General features: G+C 33.7%; 1 protein-coding gene across 5 annotated transcripts in view; it reads right to left on the bottom strand.

Annotated features, from left to right (window-relative positions):
* Positions 1-27,122, bottom strand: part of NXPH1 (neurexophilin 1) — a 633,630-nt gene that overhangs the window by 306,070 nt on the left and 300,438 nt on the right. The window lies entirely within an intron of this gene.

Raw genomic sequence — 27,122 nt, 5'->3', positions numbered from 1 at the left:
ATGGCCAAAGGGGACAAGAAAGAAGGCCTTGATCTACTTGCAGTAGACTTGAAACCTGAACACATAAAGCTGGGGAAAAAACTCTCTAAAGGGCTATGCACTGAAAAAGCAAATTTAAAAAATCCACCAAGGGAAACAATATGGAAATTTCTTTCCTAGTCTTGGGTCTTTAAGTGTGTATGTGTGTGTATATATATACACGAACAGGTATGGAGTCACAGTGGTTTTGTCTGTGTGAAATAGGTGGGTTGAGTGTAAATTCTAAAATAAAGGGAAAAATAATAATAAAAAATAAGTTTTTAAAAAGTGTAAAAAAATCATATGACACATTAAAAGCCCACAAAAAAGAAAAAAATCAAATATATTGTTAATCACAATGAATGTAAATGGATGAAACTTCCCAGTTAAAATACAAAGATAGGTAGACAGAATTTTAATTTTTTTTTTAAATACAGCTTTGGGGTGTTTTAAAGAGATGTATGTAAAGAAAAAAAGTAGAACATTAATCAATTAAATGTTATCAAACACAAAACGGTATAAATATATCACATAAAAAAGACTTTAAGACAAAAAAGTGTTAAAAAGGGATTACATAATAATGTTTTAGTCTAAGATAAGGACATGCCAATTTGAAGCTTGCATGTATTTATCAACAAAGCTTCAATTATTTATGAAGCAAAAATTAATAGAACTACAACAAGAAATTGGCAAATCCACCATCATAGTAATGACTTTCTAAGTAGGTCCCTCTCTCTGTAATTGATAGATTAAGCAAATAAAAGAAAAATGAATGAAATTCTGATGTTTCCAAGGCAATTAACATATTTGATCTAACAAAAATATACAGTATAGAAGTATCCTCTCAACAATAAGAAAATAAACATTCTTCTCAAGCATACATGAAGGATTTATGTAAATTTACAATTAAAAACATACAGCAAGTTTGGACAGTTTCTTATAGGCCACGTGCTTACTTTGACCAAAATGAAATTAAGATAGGATTCAATAACAAGAAGATAACTTCTTTTTGTAGGTAACTAACAGGCCAAGGATAAATTAGGTGAAATGAACCAATTACTTAAAAGGAAATATAAATTACCAAAACTGATACAAGGAGAAAAAAAAAAGACATGAATAATTAAGAAAATGAAATCAATGGCTTAAAATCTTCACATTAAAAAAAAATCATCACGCTTACAGGAAATTTCTACTAAAGGTGGAGGAATATATAATTCCGATGTTATATAAATGTCACTAGAGACTAAAATCATTTTAGACTCACCAAATCATTTAGAGATATCAAAACTAGACAAAAGGATTTCTAGAAAATAAAATTATAGAAAAACCCACTCATGAATATAGACACAAAATCCCAAACAAAATGCTATCAATCTAAATTCAATAACATATATATATCATGACCAAACTGGGATTATTCCAGGTATGAAGACTGATATAATAGTATATAATTTATTAATGCAATTGCATCATATTAACACATCTAACAAGAAAAATCATATGATCTCCTTAATATATTAGAAAAAGCATGTAAGACAATTAAATTGACATCCAATATTAAAAAAAAAAAAAAACAAAACAGAACCTAGGAATAGAAGAAAATGCCTTGAACTTAATAAAAAATATAACCACAAACAATACAACAAAATTTATATTCATATTTCCTTTAAAAGCAAGAAAAGAATGTTTTCAGTTACCATAGCCAGTAAAATGAGACCAAAAAAATTCAATAGAATAGATCAAGATAGGAAAAGAAGAAACAATATTGTCATTGAAACTTGAAACAATATACAAATTATAAGAATTGATACAAGTTTAACAAAATTGCTAGATATGAGATAAATGTAAAAGAATCAATTGCATTTATATTTAAACCAGACAGAGTTTTTAAAAAGCTTCTCTAATAAGTTCATTTATAATAAGAAATAAAATAATTAATAAATACCCATTAACACATCTAAAGAAAGTGGTGCATGGTCTTCACGAAAAAAAAAAAAATCTTTGCTAAAAGACATTAAAGAAAAAGACCTTTTAAAAAGCAGAGAAGGGGTGCCTGGGTGGTTCAGTTGGTTGAGCATCTGAATTTGATTTTGGTCATGATCCCAGAGTTGTGGAATTGAGCCCCATGTTGGGGCTTAAGATTCTCTTTCTCCCCAACTTATACTCTCTCTCTAAAAATAAATTAATAGGGGCATCCAGGCTCAGTTGGTTAAGTATCCGACTTCAACTTAGACCATGATCTCACAGCTCGTGAATTTGAGCCCCGCGTCAGGTTCTGTGCTGACAGCTCAGAGCCTGGAGCATGCTTCAGATTCTGTGTCTCCCTCTCTCTCTGCCACTCTCCTGCTCATGCTCTGTCTGTCTGTATCTCTCTCAAAAATAAATAAATATTAAAAAATCTTTAGTTAAAAAGTTCAATAAAAAATAAAAACAAATTAACTAATAAAAAATTTTTAAATAAATAGAGGAATCAACCGCAAACATGGAGAAAATGATTATATTTTAAAATGTCAATTTTTCACTTTAATTGGTTTAATGCATATCAAAATCATAATGTCTGAGAATTGTCAAAAGACTTGACAAAATGGTACTAACATGTACACAGAAGATGGCATACTTTTCCTGTAGACTTACCACTTTTTATAAAAATATAATTAACACAACACAGGATTAGTAAAAATGATGACAAAGAAACAAAGAATTAGACCCACAAATACATGTAAATTTGATATACAACAGGTGGAACTGTTGATCAGTGGGGAAATAATGATGCTAAGAACTCCATATGGAAAAAAAAATCCATAAAATCATGTGATTACCTCATAACATACCCAAAAAACTCAATTCCAATAGGAATAAGCACTAAAATATAAGAAAAAAAATCTTGATGCTTGTAGAAGAAAATATAAGTGAATAACTTTAAGACTTCAAGATAGGGAAAGATTTCCATAAGACACAAAGAACATACACCATGAAGAAAATGATTGAAGAAATTAAAAGATGAACCAAAAACCAGTGGGAATATATTAGTGGTATATGTGATGTTTAACACATATCATCAAGGAAGGATTGATATCTAAAACTCATTTTAACAAATTCCTACAAATAAATTTAAAAAACAAGCCAATAAAGTGTGTGAGTGATTATGAAGAAGTATTTTATAGAAAGAATATAAATAAACATATGAAAAGATACTCAACCTCATTAGTAATCAAAAACAGCAAATTAAAAGCAACCTGATATACAACATATTTGCAGAAATTTAAAAACTTGAAAATGTTGCTGAGGGTGCAGACCTTGCAAACTTTTATAAAGGACTTTTGGGAATGTAATAGATACAGCCTTTGGAGATAAAACATTTTTTTAAGTTTTGTTTTGTTTTGTTTTGTTTTTGGTTTTGGTTTTGTTTTGAGCAGAGAGAGCGCAAGCAGGGGAGGGGCAGGGAGAGGGGGAGAGAGATCATCCCAAGCAGGCTCTGCACAATCAGCACAGAGCCCAGTGCAGGGCTCAATCCCATGAACCTTGAGATTATGGCCTGATCTGAAATCAAGAGTGACACACTTAACTGTCTGAGCCACCTAGGCCTCTTTTTTTGGAAGGAAAAATTTTATCTAAAAAATCCAAGATATGTATCTGGCTCATTACCCACCCATTCTAATCATACCCATATAAACTATAAGAATTTTGCCACTGTGGATTAGGAGAAAAGTAAGAGAATCCTAGCAGTATTGTATCTAATTAAACAAAAAAAGTATCTGGAAACCACTTAGATGTTCATCAATAAGAGAATGAGCTCTATCTTTATTCAGGGTAATTCTCCACTTTACAAAAATGACAAACTAGAACTGCATTTATCAACAGGGATGAATCTCCCATACAATTTGTAAAGCAAAAACATAAGTTGCCAAGATGACATTCCATTTATGTAAAGTAGAAAAAATATGCAAAACTAGATATAGTATTGAGATATAAACCTATAGTGTCAAATTATTACAAAAAGCAAGGGAACAACTTGTGCAAATTTAAAATTGTGGGTACCACTTTGAGAGGAGGGTAATTATCATGGTATTTCTTATATCTAAATATTTTAGATAATTTATATTCATTTTCAAAAATCCTGGTCTTTTAAAGCACGTGACAAGATTAATTCAAGATAGCAGATTGAATACAAATGTTCTTATAAATTCCAATATGGCAGGAAAAAAGATCCCAAGAAAATAGCTCAACAATAACTGTAGTCACCAAAAAGAAAGGATGCCAAAAACAAACCTGAAATAAAGGATTTTTAGAAGAGAGAATAATGATGGATCAAACAAAAAGAAATCACAGTGAGAAAACATCAACTCGAGTGACCTACAAAAAAGCCATTGCCAAGGTGAGAACCTTTCTTCCCAAAGAAGCTCCAGAGAAACCAAGCTTAGTCAGCAAATTCAAAGAGCAGGACAATCCTGGGGACAATTAATTAAAAGACCATCAGTCAAACAGCTCCTACTGTGACAATATTGGCTTTCCTTCTCTGAGACAAAAAGCAAAGTATCTAGAAACACTGGCATTTTCTTCCCAAGATAAAACGTTAAGAATTACTTTCCAAACAAAGAAGAATCTTCCCTGAGAGGGTACTTAGCCTAGATATCCAGGACAGAGAGAAAAACAAACCAAACTTCCTCAAAGGGCAAAGAGATAACTTAGCAGTATGTGAAGTCCAGAAGTGAAATATACCAAATTTTTCTACCCCAAGAGCAGACTTCAGCCTGTTGTTGCCCATAGCTCCAAAGAAAGCCTTCTATGAGCACATATTATTATCAGATAAAATGAAATACTGGTACAATGAAACAATATGTATATTTTTATTAATAAAAAAACATAATACACATAGAGATTTACATTTTGTATATCAAATAACAGCATTCAAGGTTAACACTCTTAGATACATAAGAAATTACTTTCAGAAGTTATAATCACATTAATACACCTCTATGTAAAAATAATAAAGTAATAAAGTACCCCAAAATAAAATTTTAGTCATTTTAATAATAATCAATTAATAATCTTACAATAAGTAGATAGATAATTTTATATATGACAGAATTACACATTTTGCCAATATCTTTTGCAATAATTAGAAAATTTTAACATGTATTAGGCTTATTAAAAAATCTCAATAAATCATACAAGCTATAGTCAAATAAACTAGCCAAATTCTCAGATTAACAACAGAAAACTGGCCAGAAAATTTCTGAAGGCTACCATAACCTGATAACAAAAGATAAAAGCACAAAAAAGGTAGTCTCTCAGAACATCCATTTTTGTATTTACATAAAATTCCTAAAATATATATTAGCAACAATCCAACAGTTTCTTAACAACATAATACCTAATAGCCTCAAATGAGTTATCTAAGAATGCAAAATTTTATATATGTAAATACATCATATAATATATATATATATATATATATATATATATATATATATATATATAATTGTTAAGTTTTTGCTAAGTTATTTTGGCACCAATTATATATAATTGGCACTATATATGTGTGTGTGTGTACATATATATATATATATATATATATATATAATTGGTGCCAAAATAACTTAGCAAAAACTTAACAATTATTTCTAATGCTGATCATATTAAGCTAAGAATGGAAAACAACTTTCTTACTTGAAAAGTATATGCCCCAGACCTCCATAGCAAAAGGACTCCTATTAAAGTCATAAAAAAGAAAAGGATAACTGTTACTACAGTTACTATTCTCCATTGGTCTAGATATCCTAGCCAATGAAATAATACAGGAAAACATTAAGAATAAATATGGAAATACAGGAGGAAAAAAGTCAGTATTTGTTGATGGTAGTATTGCTTACCTGGAATATCCAAGAAAATCACCAGAAAACTTGAGAATAAAAAAGCTCAATCAAGTGGCCAACTAACAGACAACATAAAAAAATACTCTTCAAAATATTATTAGTATCAATTTAAAAATATTAATAAATCACAGAGGGGACCAGTCATATACTCTCACTCTTAAAAACCTACCAAATCAAGGGAAAAAAATGCCCACCTGAGGCATATCAGTTTGATTTAAGAACACCCAGGATAAAACAAAACAGAAGATTTTAAACTTTTCCAGAGAGAATGAAAGGGGCCACCTACAAACAATTTGAAATGAGAATGGCATCAGACTTTTTAACAACATTGGAAGCAATAAGATAATAGAGCAATGTCTTTAAAATCCAAGGGAAAAGAATTTCTAAATTGAATGCTATTCTCAGTTCAACTATCAAATAATTATGAGGCAAGAATAAAGATACTCTTAATCATGCAAAATCCGGGGGGGGGGGGGGGGGGGGGAATGTACCTCCTACTCACTTCTTTAAGGAAGCTAATTGAGAGTGCTTCAAAATAAAGGAATAGCCCAAGGAAAAGAAATTCTAGGGGATAGAAGTAGAAAGAATTCCCAGATGATGGTGAAGGAAAGCCCAAGGATGGTAGCTTCACTACAGACCAAGAGAACAGAATGGAACAGGAAGACAGAGGCTCCAAAAGGAATGTGTCCAAGAGAAAAGAAATAAAATTAAGATTAACTACCCATGTGTTTGCTTTATTGCGAGGAATTTCACATAATTGGTTGTAGGAGATTTATAAAAAAAAAAAAAAAAAAAAAACTAGGCAGGGAAAAATAAGATAATTATTAACTTGAATAAGGACAAAAAGTTCGTACAGGAATGGAAACAAAGTTAGAGAGTACAATATAGCTCGTGTGAAAAATATTAGCATAATCATAATGATGTGCCTAAATAATGAATTAACTTAAAATGTTATATAACTATAATGGGTTGGGAAGGAAAGGGACCATGGAAGAAAGTGAAATTCTCATCATACAGGGTAGAAAGTAAATACTATAGACACTATCTAACAAATGAACAACAATAGCAAAATCTTAGCAGTAAAACATGATATTTAGAAATAGATAAACATAGCCAAAGAAACTGCTAAAAATGTTGAAAATTTTTTGTTTCTGGGGGTGGGAATTGGGATGGAGTAGTGTTGATCCAGGGGTAGGCTGGTAAATTTTTAAAATTTGCTCTGGAAACAAAACAAAACCCTGATTTTTAGGATGTGCTGATTTCTGTGGTTGAAATATTCCCACCATGGCTGATTTAAAGGTACCAATGTGTAATCCCCACACACACAGTTGGGAAGAGATCCATACACCTGTCTCCAGCCCAACAGTGTTTGAGATCCAAGGACAGGTAATTTTTATTATTTGATGTTAAAACTCTGTACATGTATTACTTTAAAAAATACTTAAATAGATTAGTTGGTATAATTGCTTAAAAATTTTTAATTAATAATAATGGTCCCAATTTTATATATAATAAAAAATAATAAAATACCTAGGAATAGACACAACTGGAAATGTTAAAGTTCAACATCAAGGAAATTAGAAAACTTAAATAATGGTTAAAGGACAAAAAAAAAAAGACTTTTTTCTTACATGGCAGATTCCATATAATTAAAATGCCAAAGCTTCACAAATCAATTTTTAATTAATTGAAGCCTCAAACTAATCTAAATAGGTTTTTAATAGAATTTAGAAGTAGATTCTAAATTTAACCTAAAATAACAAGAATTATATGAGATTTTCAGTTAAAAAAAAAAAGAATAGTGAGCAGTTGCCATACTATGCTGAAATATACCATAAAGCCATATTCATTAAGATAATGTTACTGGCATGGGGCACAGAAATATAAAATACTAATAATTAAAATATTCAAGTGAGTGGGGAGAAATTGTACTACTCAAAATTACATAAGGAGCAGTGGATATTCTAATAGAGAATATATTAAGTTGAATTATTAATTTAGATCTTTTTTATATAATATTAAAAGATCAATTGCAGATAAAAATCTAGACATTTTTAAAAACTTTAAAAGCAGTTAAAATATAGATTTGTCTTTAAATATGGAGTTTAAAAGATCTTTTTAAGTTAGATATAAAACCCAGAGGCCTGGGTGGCTAGGTGGGTCATTTGGGTAAGCATCTGACTCTAGATTTCAGCTCAGGTCCTGATCTCAGGGTTCATGGGTTCGAGCCCTGTGTTGGACTCCACACTGGTAATGTGGAGCCTGCTTGGGATTCTCTCTCTCCCTCTCTCTGCCCCTCCCCAGCTCTCTCTCTCTCTCTCCATCTCTTTCAAAGTAAGTAAATAAACATTAAAAAAAAAAAAAAAAAACAGAGGTCTTAAAGGAAAAGATGTACACTGAAATAAATAGTAATAATTTCTAGGGACTGAAATACAACACAATTAAAAATTAAAAGGCAAATATTTTAGGGATAAGGATTTGATGTATACATTATTAATCAAGATCTATATAAAAAGGTTCTATATATCAATGAGAAAAACACATATAGTTGAATAGAAATGTGCTCAAAGCATAAGATCAAATAATTCATAGAAGCCAGGTAAATAGCCAATACCATTAGAAGCATGCTCAACTTCACTAATAATTAGGAAAATGTCCAAGAAAATGATGAGATACGGTTTTTTACCCATAAAATTGGCAAAAATTAAAAAGCATGTAGAACAATAGTCTTTTTTTTTTTTGCACTGTTGATAGTAATGCAAACTGATACAATCATTTGGAAGACAATTTAGGAATATCTATCTAAAGTAAATGCTCATGCCTTTTTTTGTAGTGTCTGGGGTCATGGTGTGAAAGTCTATTTGACTTCTAGACTTAACAGATGCTTCCTCATATCTCAATTTGTCCATATAGATGCAGTTATTAGACTATTCTTTTTTCTAGATTAAAGTTCTAGACAGGTCTAAAGTTTGATAATGTAATTTTATCAAAGTCAGAATTCTCAAAATGTTAATACTATCATAATTAGTTACTAGAAGTTTCATTTTTAGTTTATATGAAATAGTTTAATAATTACATAATTACTTTTTTATATATGTAGCAATGACAGAAAAATGTCAATAGCTATCAGTTATTGATGGCTTGCTCCACACCAGAAACTATACTAAGCACTTTAGGTATATTTCATTTCGTAGTTTTAATACTTTCTTGAGGTAAGTATTATCATCCTCAATTTGGAGCTGAGGTTTAGAGAGTTTAAGAAAACTGTCCAAAGTCACACAGCAAATTAGGGGAATTCAAGGACAGATCTGACGATCTCCAAAGCACCCAACTTCTCTCTATGTTATGACTGTAAAATATGAACGGTAAATAAATTGCAAACAGTCAAAACTAATGCAGTCAACACTGATTATATTACGAATTTTTATTACATAGAAATAACTAAAAGATGCATTGTTAAAATCATACAATTGAAACATTAAAAACTAATCATTCGTTGAATTAATATGTGCAGCACTATACGGAAGGAGCAAGGGAGTTTTTAATGTGCTCTTCTCTCTCCTCAAACCTCTCAAAGTGTTATCTATCCCCAAACATAACTATTTATGAAAAATATACAAAAACTGATCTCTAAATAAGACATTTGTTCATTCTCCTCATCCTCCTTCAAAGGTTCACCCCCAGGTAGGTTACAACTTCTTAATGAAATATCCTAAGTTATTTCTTTGGTTTGCTGATGCATTTAAAATAAAAATAGGATCAGCAATGGCTAATATGCAAACCTGCAGAGACTTCCTGGCACCAGGAGAACTCTAACTCTCTCCAGTGATCACTGGTCCACGGTGAATGTGAGCACTTACAGATGGGCGATCCCTCTGTTTTTTCCAATATGTCCAAGACAATGAGGTGAGTAGTGCCAATTCAGGTTCCTAGCTGTATGACATGGTTGCCGAGGTGTTTGTTCGCTTTTATTAGTCCATTGTAGATGTTGGCTCTCCTCCCAGATTTTCTGCTTTGTTTTCCTAGCTTGTGTTTGTTTGGACCATCTGCTTCACTAGATCAGCATTCTCCTCTCCAGGTTCTTCATCTCCATCGCTACAAGTTGGAGTATTTTCTTTTCAAAGTAACAGCCACCTGCACCTTATCCATTTTTATATTCAATTCTCCACTTTTCTTTGGCAGACTTTCCATTTTGGGGAGACGTCTGTCTTACTTAATGTGAAAGTCTATAAAAGGATTTCTACTCCAGGTATAGGCTGAGTTTGTTCAATGCATTTTTTAACCCATACTACATTTAAAATAAATTCCTTTGATTTGCCTTATGTCACTGGAGTCCCTCCTATTAATATATTTACCCAGTTGGATAACTTATTTCTTTTCTGTCTTAAACCACATATCCAATAGAAATACCAATCTCTATTTTAGCAACACATTCAACAAAGCTGAATAACATGTAAGGCACTGTGAGTTCATTCCACAAATTAATAAAGGCTAGAGTAGTTCAAAGCCTGAAAGACAACCAAGGCACAATATCTAAACAAAAAGAAGCCATTGCAGCAGCAGATCAATTTGTGGCAAAAGCAGATTAACCAGGTACAGTCCAGCCTCACAGACCAGACCAGAAAGTGAGTCAGTCCCAGTTGAGATAAAGGACATGAGGTGTGAAGGACATGATTTTAAGGGATTTTAGCTACACAAAGACAGAGGTCCTGGAAGTTCTTTGGTCTGTGTGTAAACTCTGACTTACATGTCTGTGGTCTGTGCCAAGGCTCTATTTCCTGAAAAAAGAGTATAAACCAAAGTAGTTCAAAAAAGCATTGGAGTACCATACACCAGGTTCCAATGGAGAGAAAGCCAGGTTGTTCAAGCAGAGCTGTAACACAAAGTAGGATTATGCTCATAAAATCAAAGTCATAACCCTAGTTCTGGGACTTAAGCACCAAGTGAACAAAGCTGGCCTCTTATTGAACCTTCAGTTATGACTCCCAGATTCTAATATTTCACTTAGCGTAGAGACCCAATGGCCTTAGAGCCCATTGAATTGAATCAGTTGGGCCTAAGCAGCCCAAGCAAAGAAAAGATGAATGATGTAGCTCAGAACACCAAACAGGTCACTATAATTATCAGCTTACACAAACGTGATGTTGAAGATTTAAGCTGGAGGTGGAATATGCCAACACTGAACATATGTTCAAATACGAGACTTACTCTTCATGCCCATGGCAGACATCATAATTCAATCATAGCATGCTTTCCCCCTGAATGCATTCTCATCATCTGACTTAGCCTGTAATTGTTCCACAGTCACTAATTGATTGCAATTGGCACTCCATTGGAAGCAAAATCAATTTGCTATCCTTGGTTTGTCCTTTTCTTTTTAATCCTTTGCTGTTGGGTTTTTATGGAAAATTTCAAAGGAATATCATTATCTCTGGTAGCCAGATGTAGTTCTTTTACCTATTAATATGGGAAGAAGGTGGCTGGAAAACATCAGAGGTGCTATTGGAAATTCTGCTGACTGATGAATACTTTTGCAGGCCAAAAAGTATTTTTCAGATCTTATCTTGAAGACAGTTGTACAGATAAATTTCTTTAAATATTCCCATAGTGTCCTGAGTTAAACTTTTGTTTAAAAGAAACACAGAGACAAACACAATGAGCTTTCACTTACATTTACTCAAATATCCCAAAGGGCTGTAGCTGGAGTTTGGCTATTGAGTGAAAGAGTCTCCTGAGTCTATAAGCTCAAACACAATCCTTTTCAGGGTGTAAATGAAGCTGGGCACAATTAGGCAGAAAACAGTATCTTTAAAGGAAAAAGAAAGTCTATGCAGGCTGCAGTCCAACTTCAATAAAAAATAAAAGAGAAAGAAAAGCCTTACCCTTGGATAAAGTGACCTTCAGTGGATGTAAGTAAGAAACATTAGTTTTAAGTCTCATATTCCTTGGATTCTCTCTCTTTCTCTCAAAGAATAACACTCTTTAATATGGAGGAGGTAAAATTAATACACATTTTAAAACTCTACCAGTTAATTGAAACAATTATGCAACCTGTTCAGTTGCAATTTTATATATTCTAAATTCATTTGGACAATTTTTTTTAGTTGTTAAAAAATCATTCTATCTTTCCATTGGTTAAAGACTTAAGACAAATGCTTCAAAAAATTCAGTATAATTTAAATATGATTTCCACAGGGTTTTTTAAATATATTTTTATATTCTTTTTTATTTATTTAAATACCACAAATATATTTACACCCAATGTCGCTATACTCTCCAATATTCCAGGAGATAATTGAATAATTGAGCAATGGTTCTTCCAAATTATTTATCTTAATATATCCTTATTTTCTTATTTCTATGACCATGACTTTGCCCTTGAGATTTAACAGTGGTCTTCATAATAGAGGAAGTCCCAAAAACCAATTACTAAGATCTTGTAGAGTTTAACAGAATAATTCAAATGGTGCTCAAGAGATTCAATGTATTTATAACACCAAAAAGAGAAAGGTAGAAAAAGAAACTTGAAAGAAACTCCAAAGTTCTTTTGAGTTCAATAGCTGTCTAACTAAATAAAATGTGATGTGAGATTTTAGGGCAAAAGGCAATAAAGACTGTTGTGTATTAGTTCTTAAAGAATTGTACCTTCAGCCTGCTAATAGCTGTCATTCCCATAACCTTTGAAGAAATACAAATAGCACCTGGAATCCAAGTTTACCTCTGCCTCAGTGATACAGCATTTTTTTTCCTATTTGCAAGTCTTATTCAGCACTTTAGTTTACCTCTTAAAAAACTGCCTACTGGTTGACTGCTCCTGACAGATAAGACTTCTAGACTGCTCTTGACAAAAATGATTGCAGATCACTATTTTAACAAATTCCCAATATTATAACTACATTGTCAAAATATTGCTTGTGCTCCCAGAAAATATGTTGATGGTAGGAAGAAGAAGAGTCATTGCTACACATAACAGAAAGTTATACAGAAAGGCATCACAATCCCAGACTTTAGCCTCTACTACAAAGCTGAAATCATCAAGACACAAAAACAGACACATAGACCAATGGAATAGAACACAGAATGCAATAGACCAATAGAGAACACAGAATTGGACCCACAAATGTATGGCCAACTCATCTTTGACAAAGCAGGAAAGAATATCCAATGGAAAAAAGACAGTCTCTTTAGCAAATGGTGCTGGGAGAACTGGACCACAACATGCAGAAGAATGAAACTAGACCACTTTCTTACACCACAAATGAAAATTAAACTCAAAATGGATGAAAGACCTAAACATGAGACAGGAAACCATCAACACCCTAGAGGAGAAAACAGGCAACAACCTCTCTGACCTTAGCCACTGCAATTTCTTGCTCAACACATCTCCAAAGGTAAGGGAATTAAAAGCAAAAATGAATTATTGGGACCTCATCAAGATGAAAAGTTTCTGCACTGCAAAGTAAAAATCAACAAAACTAAAAGGTAACCAACTGATAGAATGGGAAAAGATATTTGCAAATGACATATTGGATAAAGGGTTAACATCCAAAATCTATAAAGAACTTACCAAACTTAACACCCAAAAAACAAATAATCCAGTGAAGAAATGAGCAGAAGATATGAACAGACACTTTTCCAAAGAAGACATCTAGATGGTCAACAGACACATGAAAAGATGCTCAACATCACTCATCATCAGGGAAATGCAAATCAAAACCACACTCAGATACCACCTCACACTAGTCACAGTGGATAAAATTAACGACTCAGGAAACAACAGATGTTGGTGAGGATGTGGTGAAACAGGAACCCTCTTGCACTGTTGGTGGGCAAACTGGTGCAGTAGCTCTGGAAAACAGTGCAGAGTTTCCTCAAAAAATTAAAAATAGAACTACCCTATGACCCAGCAGTAGCACTACTACGAATTTATCCAAGGTGTACAGGAGTGCTGATGCATAGGGACACATGTACCCCAATGTTTATAGCAGCTTTCAACAGTAGCCAAATTATGGAAAGAGTCTAAATGTCCATCAACTGACGAATGGATAAAAAAGATGTGGTTTATATATACGATGGAATACTACTTGGCAATGAGAAAGAATGAAATCCTGCCATTTGCATCCAACCCAGTGGATGGAACTGGAGGGTATTATGCCAACTGAAATGAGTCAGTCAGAGAAAGACAGATATCATATGTTTTCACTCATATGTGGAACTTGAGAAATTTAACAGAACACCATGGGGGAAGGGAAGGGGAAAAAATAGTTACAAACACAGAGGGAAGGAGGCAAACCATAAGAGACTCTTAAATACAGAGAACAAACTGAGGGTCAATGGAGAGGGGGGTGGAAAGGGGAAAATGAATGATGGGTATTGAGGAGGGCACTTGTTGGGATGAGTGCTGAGTATTGTATGTAAGCAATGAATCATGGGAATTTACCCTCAAAACCAAGAGCACACTGTATATGCTGTATGTTAGCCAACTTGACAATAAATTGTATTTTTGAAAAAATGAAATTAATTAATTAATGAAAATTTTAAAAAGTTATACAGAAAATATTCAGTATTCAAAAATGCCAGGTGAAGAAGTTGGAACTTCTGTATTCTGGAGTTCTTAGTCTTGGGAAAATTATCAGAGATTTGAGTCAAAGATGATCTCTTTAAATATAAACTCTATCATTTCCTGGGCCATTTCCATCTCAAAGCAAATTACATTGTAACAAGGAGGAAGCTCTCTTTGGAAATAAACTTCTGGACAATTTCTATAATGCACATAAGTGCAGAAGAAAGCTTTGAATCCTTTGACTCCAAAATATTTCATTATTATTACTTTGAAAATTAATGCAGATGTGCCCATATCATGGACCTGAAATACTCACACAAGTGTGATAGCAAAACGAAAGAAACTTTACCTTTATTCAAAAAATGGAAAAATAAAAGTTATCAGAAGATAAATTTCAGCCCAATGTCAAACTCAACTTTCAAACAATCAGAATTGCCCTATAATGGAATAAATGGCTTCATTATGGGGAGAAATCCCTGTTTACAGATTCTCTTAAATAGAGCTTTTTAATAAATAAGGAAACTGAACCCAACATATAACATAAAAGTTCAGATTCTTAAGCAAATACTTCACCCAAAATAGAGAAAAATATTCATCTTTAGTGCAACCTGACAAACTACTTTCATTAGTAGGCTTCATTTTTTCATCTGCAAAAAGAGGGTTCAAACAAAATGGTAATTGTCAAATATGTGCATTGTTGTCAGCTCACACAGGGCCAGCCTGATGAGCCATGGACCTCACAAAATTACACGTCCTTTCCTGAGTTCATATGGGTAATTGGCTGGAAATCTGTTTTTACAAACTATTGCAAGCCACTAAATATCCTCTTGAATGGTTTATTAATTGTTTCTAAAGTTTAGAATTCATAAACAAATATTGGCACATTACTAGAGCTGAGACTGAAATTAAGTATTCTATTAAATTTGGTTGTCACATAGCACTGAAGGACAATGCAGATGTACTTTCATAGTCCCACAATTTTAGGGAAGGAAACTTTGTTGCCAGATCATAAACAGGAATGTCTTGAGTTGACTGCAGCTTTCACTTGCTGTTATTCTTATTTTAAGAATACATTATAGTTACATTAACTTCATCATTATTCATTGAGTTCATGTGACTTGTTTGGTTGCATGTGGCAGTAATGGATTCATCATTGATAATGTCTGTAAAATACCATTAACTAGTCTTCCATATACTAGACACATGAATCCATCTTTGAAAAAGAATCAGCCATACTTCCATGGGCAAAGTGATATAACATTGCACATAGCAGTAAATAAGTTTCCCCCAAAATATATTTGCCATGTTTCCTTTTCATCACTAGGCATTTGGTCTATTAGATGATCATCTAAATAAAATAGGTCTCAAAAAAATTCTAGAAAAGTATATTAAAAATCTTCTACCACACTGGAAGATTTCTGGAAGCCTTCAGGGCCCTACTTTATACTTCTCATTCTACACCATGGAAATACTTCTTGTGTTCAAAAGGGAGATTTGAGAGTGAGTTGATACCATGTTAACTTACAAGAATAAAGCTAGTTACACAGCTACCATTCTTTGAGAAGAATGCTCTCTACTTCAGAAGAATCATGAGGAATCCAGGAAAAAGAGATAACATACTCCAGTCACTGTTCCAGCTTCTACATTTCAGAAACAGGGTGATTCACCATCCAGCATATAAGTGAGAAAAGTCAAAAACCAGCACCTAACTTGACTGATAGCCCACTCACCTTTGGCAAACCTCAAAGTAGCCAGAAAGGAAGCTTTCAGAGAAAAAGATACAAAGACCCCAAGACACAGAATTATAGGTACATTTACATGTAAACAGGTGAAGAACAGAATCAAATGCAACAAAACAGAAGAGCAATCTTGATAGAGAAAACACTATAGAATGAGCTGTGAGATGTTTTCTATCTTAAAACTTGTTTCAAGATAAAATTCTTTGCTTAGTCATAATAAAGAGATTTTCTTAATTCAGTGTATGTATTTAAAATAAATTTTAAATAAAGATATTTTAAATAAACATATTAATTAGAAGACAAAAATTTCAATTATGAGTAAATCCTTGCTCCACAACCACCAGTCCTTGAAGAGAAAAGGAAGTACAAGGCAATTTTTGAGTGTGCCACAGCCATCTGATGGCAGCTCACTGAATGAAAGATATAAGGTCTCAGATCTTATATGAGTCTCTAGCTCTTTATCAGTACTACAGATATCTCAGGGCTTACTAAAGAATATCCTATAACCTACAAATGGATAATGTGTCCTTTGTCAGACCAGGGGACTGATATCATTTGTGCTATGAAAGATGCAATACCCATCTTAATCAAATACATTTTGAAATAATGTAAAGACACATTCAATGAGAATTATGGTTTCCAATTTCATGTCCTGACAACAGTTATAAGGTAAAACTTCCTTCTAAGAAGAAGATATTAGAAAAGAATGGAATACAATTAAAATGAGCTACTACCTAGAATATCCAATAATCCATGGCCCTATGAATGGTGACCACAGTTCTTGTGAATAAGTTAACACAAGTGAAATTGTTAAATTGCTTGTGAGTGGTAATTTCATGGACATGCTACTGACAAAACAACAAATCAAAGAAAGCAATTGAAAGTAAAAAAGTTGAGATAGCACTAATTCTATTAATAATGGGATGCTGGAAAAAAAATCCCTGCATTTGTATTTTCAAACAATAAAATGAAGTGAAATTATGCATAATCTTCAGTAGTTGATTTTGCATCATTAACATCACAGGCAAAAAGAGAACTGGAAAATTCAAGACTTATAAAAATTAGTTCAATATCTCTAATTAGACTGAGTCTATTTCTTTTGCTGGTAAAATGACAAATTACTGAGAACATTAATGAATTTTATTATCTATGCTTATAAAATATTTTTATAAATATCACACCAAAATGTCTGCCCTATTTTTAGCTCTGTTAATATCTTCTTCAACATATTTGTTGTTGCTGTTTTCTTTGGTCAGATCCTAGAGCACTCATGGGGATGCATTGCATTTGGAACAACATACAGTACTAGGTGCAAAATACAGCATTAAATGTCTTGAGAATAATGAGTAATTACAAAACATTGTACAATTTTAATGCTTCAATGGTCTTTTCATTCAGCATTGAATTGAATTTAACTAAACCCTTATAATTTTAGGAAGTTTCTTAGTAGGAACAACTTTCCATGTGAAGTCTCTTAATGAGCACAGGGCCTAGCACTATAATGTCACTCTCTAATTGAATCTATTATAATAATATTTTGTCAATGTGATATTACTGAACTACTATCAGTAAGACTTACAACATGAGTTGTTCCGGAAAAGTTAGTAGTATACTTTTTTTCTAAGACGTAGGGATAAAATGTGGGGAGGGAAGTATTCACCAACCCATCCATCTTGGCTTCCTGAGCACACTACAGCCAAATCAGGCAAAGAGATATATAAATTTAAAGCCATTATATAGGTTATTCAGGCCAAGAATATCTAATTCTCAGAAAGAAGAAGGGTTGTAGGACTTAAATTATCCACAGTGACTGCCTAAGCTGATAAATGTATCAGATAATTTCTAAACTCTCCACTTCACTCTGTCTGTGTAGCTACAACTGTGTTTAGAGAGTCCCACACATGGCTTTAAATTGACTCATTTGTAATATACTGCAGATTGTACTCTCATTTATTTCTGGGTGTTGCTCTGCACTGTATCATAACTTCAGCCTTTGGACAGCAATCTGAACATTTTTCACCAGTGGCCTCTACTTTATAGAAAACACTATGTAGTTATTACCTACCAATATAAAACACAAATTCAGTAATTTCAATGAATTATCCACATAACAGCTTGTAATATTATTTTAACACACCAAAGTTAAAATGAGTCTGAATTATTTTTAACTAGCTCTGAAAATCTATCCAAAGATTTTAAATGAAATGATATCTCCCTCAACTGCACAGAAGTTATCATAAGCCTTATATCAGAAAGCACTCATTATGATTCCTTCTAATTCAACTTTTTTAGCAATTATAAATTGGCTATAATTTCCAAGAGGTGGTCTCAGTCCAAGAATAAACTTTCCAGAAGTAATGAAACATATTTTCAATACCTATGTATCCTAATCTTCAAAACTCAACTTTTTTTTTTTAACTGGAGACTTTTGTGTATGAAAATAATGCTAAAGAAAAAATGTTGCATATAGTTTTGTTTCCATATTGGATTTTCATAAATACGTGATTTTTTTTCTCTGATCATAAAATTCTACAATCATATGCATAAAAAATAACCTTTCTTAGAATCATTTTGATAACACAACAGGATTTCTGAAAGAGAACCTAATTAATGTACTCGAAGATTCACTTTTGTTCATTGCTTAATTCTTTTACTTCTTCTTTTCAAACACAGCACAAAGCTATTAGAATGGCTTACTAGATTTATCTAAAATTTTGCCAAGAATTAGAATGCATGTGGCCTTGACCAATCTCATTAGCCTAATGATAGTGAGATATATGAGGCTTTTGTCATCCCACCCCATATGGGGTCTGGCTTCAAGGGAAAATGCAGCCATCATAGAATAACCTCAGCAGATAACAACTGCACCACCGTCTGTTCAGACCAAGACATCAAATCTCTGCTACATTTACACATTCTAGCTCCAAACTCAGGTTCTTTAATTATCCAGGCAACATCTATTGCTTTTCTTTCCTTCTTTCTTTCTTTTTCTTTTTCTTTTTCTTTCTTTCTTTCTTTCTTTCTTTCTTTCTTTCCTTCCTTCCTCCTTCCTTCCTTCCTTCCTTCCTTCCTTCCTTCCTTCCCTCCTTCCTTCCTTTTTAAATACATCAATCTTTATATATATCACTCAGGAACATACTTGAGTTTTCCTGAAGATAACCTATACATTGTTTCTGGCGTATGAATAGAACCCTTGCATTCACACCCGATACTTCTCTTTCCTTATACATACACAAAAAGGCCTCATTTAATTCAGAGGAAATGAAGGTTCTAGTTTAACTCACGAATTTTTTTCAATTGTATGACCAGAAAATGACATTCTTTCCACTGGATTTCCTCTTTAAAAAGAGTTTCTTTGTAGGGTTTTGGTTCATTTTTCTTTTCTCTCTCTTTCTCTCTCTCTATCTCTAACTCTCTCTCTATCTCTAACTTGGTTTTCTGTTTTATTTATGATGATTCTTCTGACCTTAAATTACAAAGAACTATGCATAAATGCCCCAATGTTCCTTACATCGCTGAATCACTAAGACCAAGTACTTGTGTAGAATTTCACTGAAATTTTGTCTGAAGATAGATGACATCTAATTCTGTAACACATTAGTGACGTTTTTATTTGCACCTTTTCATCTCGCTTCTCTGCGAAAACCTTTTGAGAAAATATTCTCAAGTTGCCAAGTCATCCACATATTCTCCTTTTATATTTCCCTTACTTTGATTCAGGGGGAAAAATCCTATCCATTATAATAAAGAGTAATAACAACCTCTGAACACTGCAATAATTCTAGTTGTCATGATCTTCTCTCATTTTGACTTTGGCAATTATTCTCATATATATCCAAGATAACCTATCCAGTCTAGACATCACTTCTTGTCCTTCTCTTTTTATAAAAATCCTTTATACCCACACTGTGCCTTTCATCTAAAGATCTCAAAGTGGTTCTTTTTCTCTAATATGCCTTTATATTCTCTAGAGAACCAAAGAGGCTTTTATTATTATTATTATTATTGTAGCTCTAGCTTTTTATTATGGGTGAAATCTGGTCTGGTTGCTAAGAAGCATGGATTTGAATACACTCTCTAGCAGCTCCTATCCTTCCGCTTTTAAAATGGTTATTCTTTTTAATCCATTGAAATGCATTTGACTATCATTTTTAAAAATCTTTTTTTTTTTTAAGTCAAAATGCAACTCTCTGGAAACCAATGAATCTCATTGCCACGGTATGGTAGGTTCTCCTGCTTCAAGATCTATAATCATTTCTTCAGTGTCAGTAATAAAATGCTTCAGTAACCTCTCCCAGCCCCTTGGCAATCTGCCTACTAGAATCAGGCCATTCTCCCTTGTAATCCTGCTACTCAGAGTCAGGAATGATGGTGCTGCTTGTTGTGGCAATTTGGAGCACTGGAGGCCTGGAATTCTTTTTGTGTTTTATGTAAGATAATAGCCAAAGAATGTATATTGCATAATTAAGAAGCTTATATCGTTGCCAGCTTCAACCATTTTCCCCTCCCATGTAGACTTGTCTGTCAATATATGGCCTTTATTTCTAGATTAATAAGTGGTTTCTAGTCCTACATCGTTTCATCCAATGAATATTCCCTTGTTACCTTGTCCAAGGTCACACATGAGTGGCCTGCTACACATATAATAGTTATTGTGACACCAAGTGTACGTGAAAATTTGCGTGAGGGCGTTTGGGTAGCTTAGTCGGATCGTCCAACTCTTGATTTCGGCTCAGGTCATGATCTCGCAGTTCATGAGTTTGAGCCCCGCATTGGGCTCTGTGCTGACAGCTCAGAGCCTGCTTCAGATTCTGTGTCTCCCTCTCTCTGCCCTTCCTCCACTAGCGCTCTGTCTCTTTCTCTCAGAAAATGAATAAACATTTTTAAAAATTAAAAAAAAAATTAAAAAAATAATAAAAAAATTAAAAAATGCATGAATGCATTTTTATTCTTCCTTCCAAGTAGGCCAATTCACTTAAACATATATTAGTCATTTACTATGTACTAAGCACTGGGCAAGATACCGGAATACGATAATTAAGAAAATCTGACACTTATGGAGATACCATACATAAACAAAATATAAACGAGATGGGAGATGTCCAATGAGAAGTATTAAAGGTATCAAGAGAAAGTACAGAAAGACCTCAGTCCAGTACAGGAAAGGAGTGAAGAGGTCAGAAAAGATAGGCTGGGGAAAAGAAAGTCCCAGCAGAGATGTACAGGATGAGTAGGATGTAAGTAGGCGGAGTGTGGGAAAAGTATCCCAAGAATAAGGGAAGCATGAATAATGACATAGGAATGATAAACACCACATTGCATCTGGGGAATTATTAGTTTGCTGTTATTAAAACATAAAACCTGAGTAGGAAGAATGGAAGACACACTTGTGAATCAGAACTTGAAGAGTCATATGCAGCGGTTTGAACTAGCAAAATGGATAATTAAAGAATACTTTAGTTTTGTATGACCTGAAGCCTCAAAACTGAGTGCAATATTAGTACAAAGTGCTGGTAAAGTGTGCTCACGTAACCTTCTTTATCAGTCATTGGAAAGAGCCATTTAAAAGAAAAAGATAGAAACTCAAGTGCTTGCTCGGGGGTCCTCCAGGGCAGTGAAAAAGTCCTGGGGACTAAGCTGGGTGGGGTAAGTTATCCTCAGCAGAAAGAAGGACCCAGAGTAGGACAAGTATTAGAAGTTGCCAAAAAGAAAATAAACCCCATGATAATGATTATATTATTTTGAGCAATCAGATTTATGGTCCATGAAATTCAATAAAGTTGTGGGCTGCAACAGAGACAAAGACCCAAAGATGTGTAACCCATTATGCATATCCTACCATGTTGCATCCCACCCAGTATGATGTGGATGCGAGCACTTTCAGTACCACAGGTTTCTCCCTCTTTTCAGGATTGACTTTCCTCATCAAGTTAATGCATCCTTTGCCGGCCAGTCAAGTCTCATATGCTTAAAAGAGAAGAAGGTTCCTTAGCGAAAGGTAAAGAAAAAATGAATCTCTCTAAAACATGAGAAATAACAGCACCTTATATTTCCTATAGCATTCCCAAACCAACCAGCAGGAAAACAGTATCCAAATATCACAAATAAGATAACTGATTCACCGACCAAAAGGTTATGCAACTAATTGAAGGTCACAGAGAAAATCGGTCATCTCAAGATCAGAACTCAGGCCTCTGACTCATTCTTTAAAATCCCTCATTATGTCACTTATCTAACAGAATGGTGCGGGTTAATCTACAACTGCACTGTGCCAGAATCCTTTCCAAAAATCTTTAGTTTGACATTGATCTAGGATAGCAGATGATGCTTGAATCATAAGGAAGATTTCAGACTTTTTATCTCTTTTTGTGATAACAAAGATCTGAAAGCTTTGTTAAGAAAACTGGTTATGAGCCACTTTCCATTCAAGCCTCTGGAAAATGTTCTGAGAAATAGGAAACTGTAGAGTTAAAAGGAGTTGGTAGATTTCTAAGGCAACGCTATCCCCTTCAGAAGATCTGTGATTCATATATTTTATAGTCTACTTGAGACTGTGTTCCACAGCATTTCTTTTAGTCACTGAGAACGCTAGCAGAGGTTAATTGACCAGGAAAGGCATTTATCATTCCAGGTTTGTCATGTAAGTAGAAGAGTACCATCTGCATAATTCTTTTCTGCATATTTGGACCTTATAGTGTTTGCAAAGGTTTATAATGGGGCAAGGAAAACATTCAGAGTTTTGAGTAGGTCTTCCCACTAACTTCCTGCTAGAAACAGTTCCTAATGCATAGCAACCTATAATGACAGTTCCTTACCTTACCTCTTAAAAAAAAATCTTTGATATTGGAAACAAAAATTTAAAACACAATTTTGCTATTCAACCAAGTCACATTTTGTTTGTATCAAAATATTTTATGGATATATTTATTAACCATTCCAATAATTGATTAAAAAATCAGTGAGGTTGCATAAAAGAGAGTAAGATGTTTCTAATACAGGGGTCTACATATGGTCTCAATGGTCAACACAAATGTGACACACAGGATTCTCAAAATGACACTGTAATATGGAACTTAGAACAGTCCTGTCTAAATACTTTTTTTTTCTCTAATAGTAAGGCCAATAGAATATGTGTTGGAAGAAATACTGAACCCTCGGTCCAACCACTTTTTTAGAAAAATAAAAATTGAAGCTTAGGGAAATCTTTTATGAGTTAAGAGCCATGACTTGAATCCATGTTTTTTATCTCCAAGTTCATGAAGGAGCCTTCTTCAACTCAGCTTCTTCTCTTCCTGATGCTGATTTGTGCTTCCCCAATGGACTGCTGCATATCCTCTTATAAACCTCTAGTCTGAGTTAAAAATGATACCTTAAACCTTTTAACTACCTTTTTTTTTCACTCTCCAATTTTCTCTACTGCTCTGCATCTTTTTATTTTGATGACCTTTACTCCTTTGCAAAACTCTATTCATCCATTTGTTCAAAAACAATTATGGAGAGGGCCTTCTTCAATTGTCACACCCAACCTCGATTTCTCCACATGACACTAAGCTATTTCCTTCGGATTTGGCCTGCTCTGTCTGCTTTGTGAATGCCACTTTTTCTTTCCACCTCCTAAACATGGGCATTTCTCAAGGCTGTTGTCAGTTTTCCTTTTGAAAATTTCTTTACTCAAAATTTTCATCTGATTCCATAATTTCAGCCATCACCCTCTGTGACTGAATGACAAAGTTGCATTTCTAGCCTAGATTTCCTCAGAACTTGTAACCACCTTCCTCCAGCAAGTGTTCCCAGGAAACTTCAGATTCACTTGAAACTAACCCCTTCCGAAGTTGCAAATGTATCCTCCCCACCCCCCACCTACTTCCTCTGAAAACTTTCCTGTCTCTGTAGAAAATGTGATGACATCCCTTCAGCAAGGCCTTCATGCCAGGACTCAGGCTTAAGAGAGTCCTCTGATGCTTTTGGTTAAACAAATCACCCAGTGTTACCAATTATCCCTGCACATCTGCTCCTTCTTTTCTACTCATACTGCTTCTGCTTTAGGCTCCCAAGCCTGACCTATTTCTCCCTCTTCCCTCTGGCTCAATTATTACTATAAAAATCTTCAACATATAGAAAAATTAAAAGAATAACAGTGGGTACACAGTTTGTACCCACAAACTAGAAATAATTTTTATCATTATATCATATTTTCTTTTTCTGTATCTATAGCTGAATCTAGCTGTAGGTATACAGATAGAGATAGGGATGAATGTGGGTATGGGTATAGATATAAACACAGACATAGATAAGATGTAGACATAGACACAGATACAAAAATACATATATACGCATACATATACATATACATATACATATACATATACATATACATATACATATACTGTGCCAAGCAATTTGAAAGTAAGGGGCAGATAATCATGAGACTTCTCAGCACACATCACACACCTCTCAAGAATAAAAACTTTCTCCTATATTACCACAATGTCATTATCACAACTAAAAATTAATAATAATCCATGAATATTACCTGAAATTCAATCTATATTCAAATAGCCTCACTGATCCCCCCCACCATGGCTCTTATAGCTATTGTTTTTTTTGTTAAACTATGATTCCATTACAGTTTATAAGTTGAAGTTGTATTTGATTATTCTATTTCTTTGATCTCCTTTTTACTTCCCTCCTTCCTATTTATTTTTCATAAGGGTTCACTTTGTCTGAGAAAATGTCAGAGAACTGAATTTTTCTGATTGTCTCCCTGAAATACCATCTATCTTTTACCTCTTTCCCCTATAACTTGTAGAGGCTTGGCCTATTCCAATCACTTTCTAATTGGTCCTCTTTATGTCACCTAACGTTCCCAATCTTTTATATACCAAATGAATCTTTCTCGCTACTCTCCTTATGCTTTAACTCTTCTGCTAAAATCATCCCTGTGCACCAACCTCTCCCAACCACCATTCTGCCTACATCATTAAATCCAGACCCCTTATTTTTTCCTTTTAAGACCTCCTCAAGCTGATCCTGACCCACTTGTCTGGTTTCATCCCTATCTGTTCCCCCTTTTTAAATCTTGGTTTCAGACAAACTCCTCCCTAGAGTATAACGTGTATTTCCCTATCTCTCTGCTTTTACTCTTTCTGATTTCAGGACATTCTAATTTCTTCAAGTCCTACTTTCAAAAACCTACTTCAAATACTTCCTTCATGAAGCTCCTCTAGACCACTCCAGTGCCTACAATTATTTTCTTCTTGAACTGATAGTTCTCAATATTCATGTGCTATCATTCATTTGGCAATTAGTTAAATATACTGCCCCACAACAGTTGTTCAATGTTTTCTCATTCATTACTCATCATTCATACTATTTAACCTTTCATGTACTGTTGTATAACTTTTCACCTTCTCCCTCAATCATATTTTAAGTGCCATTGGCATAGGGTCCACACAAAGGCCTTTTTAAGTTGATACATAATTTCACCTAATAATAGGTACTCAATAAATATTTGTTATCTGACTTAATGATAGATCCTAGAAAAAAAATGATGAGACAAATAAGAAATCCAAATTTAACAGTTTGAAAAAGGCTTACCTCTGTCAAATCATCACTAATACTCAATAATTACTTTAAATTTTCATACTAACTAGTAAAAATCCAAATGTCAAGTTTCAGAGATAAACCTTTCAGCCACTGTTGGCCTAAAGTAGTGGGAAAGAACTGGACTTTAAAGGGCCTGAGTTCAAGTCACAGCTCTTCCCTCACTAACTACATGCCCTTAAGCAAGCTATTTAAATACTTTTGATCTCAGTTTTATTGCATATACAGTGAGAATAATGACACCTTCCCAGCTTGTTGGGGGAAAAAATGAAATAGTAATGACACAAGAACATTAACTCAATCCCTAGATATTGTGATGTTCTCAATAATTGTTAGCTGAAACTAATTTATGAGATTTTGCTGTCTTGTTTGAAGTCTAGAAGAAACAGAATCTCATGTTAAAAGAGAAGCTCTTCAAATGCTTGAAATCCAATCATTCTAAGAATTTGCAGGTAATAACTCTGAATATTAAACTTGCCAAAAATACAAATATTCACTGGACCATGCAAAACACTATATCAACTTGCTTATGCAAAGTAACCACTCTGCCCATCTTAGAGAAGAGAGGAAAGTTCATGACAGAGAAATTGCATGAATTTCAGAGGCAGACTGACCTGGGTAGTTCTGCCTCAACTACTTACAGTCTTGGTAAACACATGCAACTTTGCATAAAATGCAGACAACAATAATATCTACTTCAAAAGTACTATTATCAAGTGAGATCATCCCTGTGAAATGTTTAACCTAATGTCAGGTATATGTAAGTGCTTTAAAAAGGGTTGCTGTGATGTTGTTTCTCAATACAAATCCTAAGCAAAGAGCTTTACTCCAAAGTTGTTTCCCAAAGTAATACTAGATGGAAATTTTAAGCTACTTTTTTCCCACACCCTACTCCTCCAACACAGCCCATCTTATTGACTCACTACCTTCCTCGATCACCATTCTCTCCTCTGAGTCCTTGCCTGTGCTATGTATGCTTAGCTCCTGGAGAGACTTCTTCCTCTTCACCTACCCAAATCCTAAAGAGTGGACTCCATCCCTGCCTCTCTCATGGCAACTGTCATTTTTTCAATCTTTGATGGCCTTGTCTTACTTTGACTTACTCAGCAACACTCCCATTTAGTTACATATGTTGTTATAAGTATATATATAAGTATATAAGTATATATATGTTGTTATAAGTTATATATGTTGTTATAGGCATATAAGAATATATATATATATGTATATACTTGTACTTGATTTTCTTTACACAATAATATACCTTTTCTACCAACTAAATGACAAAATTTTTGATGGCAAGGATTATGCCTTATTCTCTAG

The sequence above is a fragment of the Panthera leo genome, chromosome A2 (genome assembly GCF_018350215.1).
Source record: "Panthera leo isolate Ple1 chromosome A2, P.leo_Ple1_pat1.1, whole genome shotgun sequence".
NCBI lineage: Eukaryota > Metazoa > Chordata > Mammalia > Carnivora > Felidae > Panthera > Panthera leo.
This window is presented reverse-complemented; position numbering and strand designations above follow the sequence as displayed.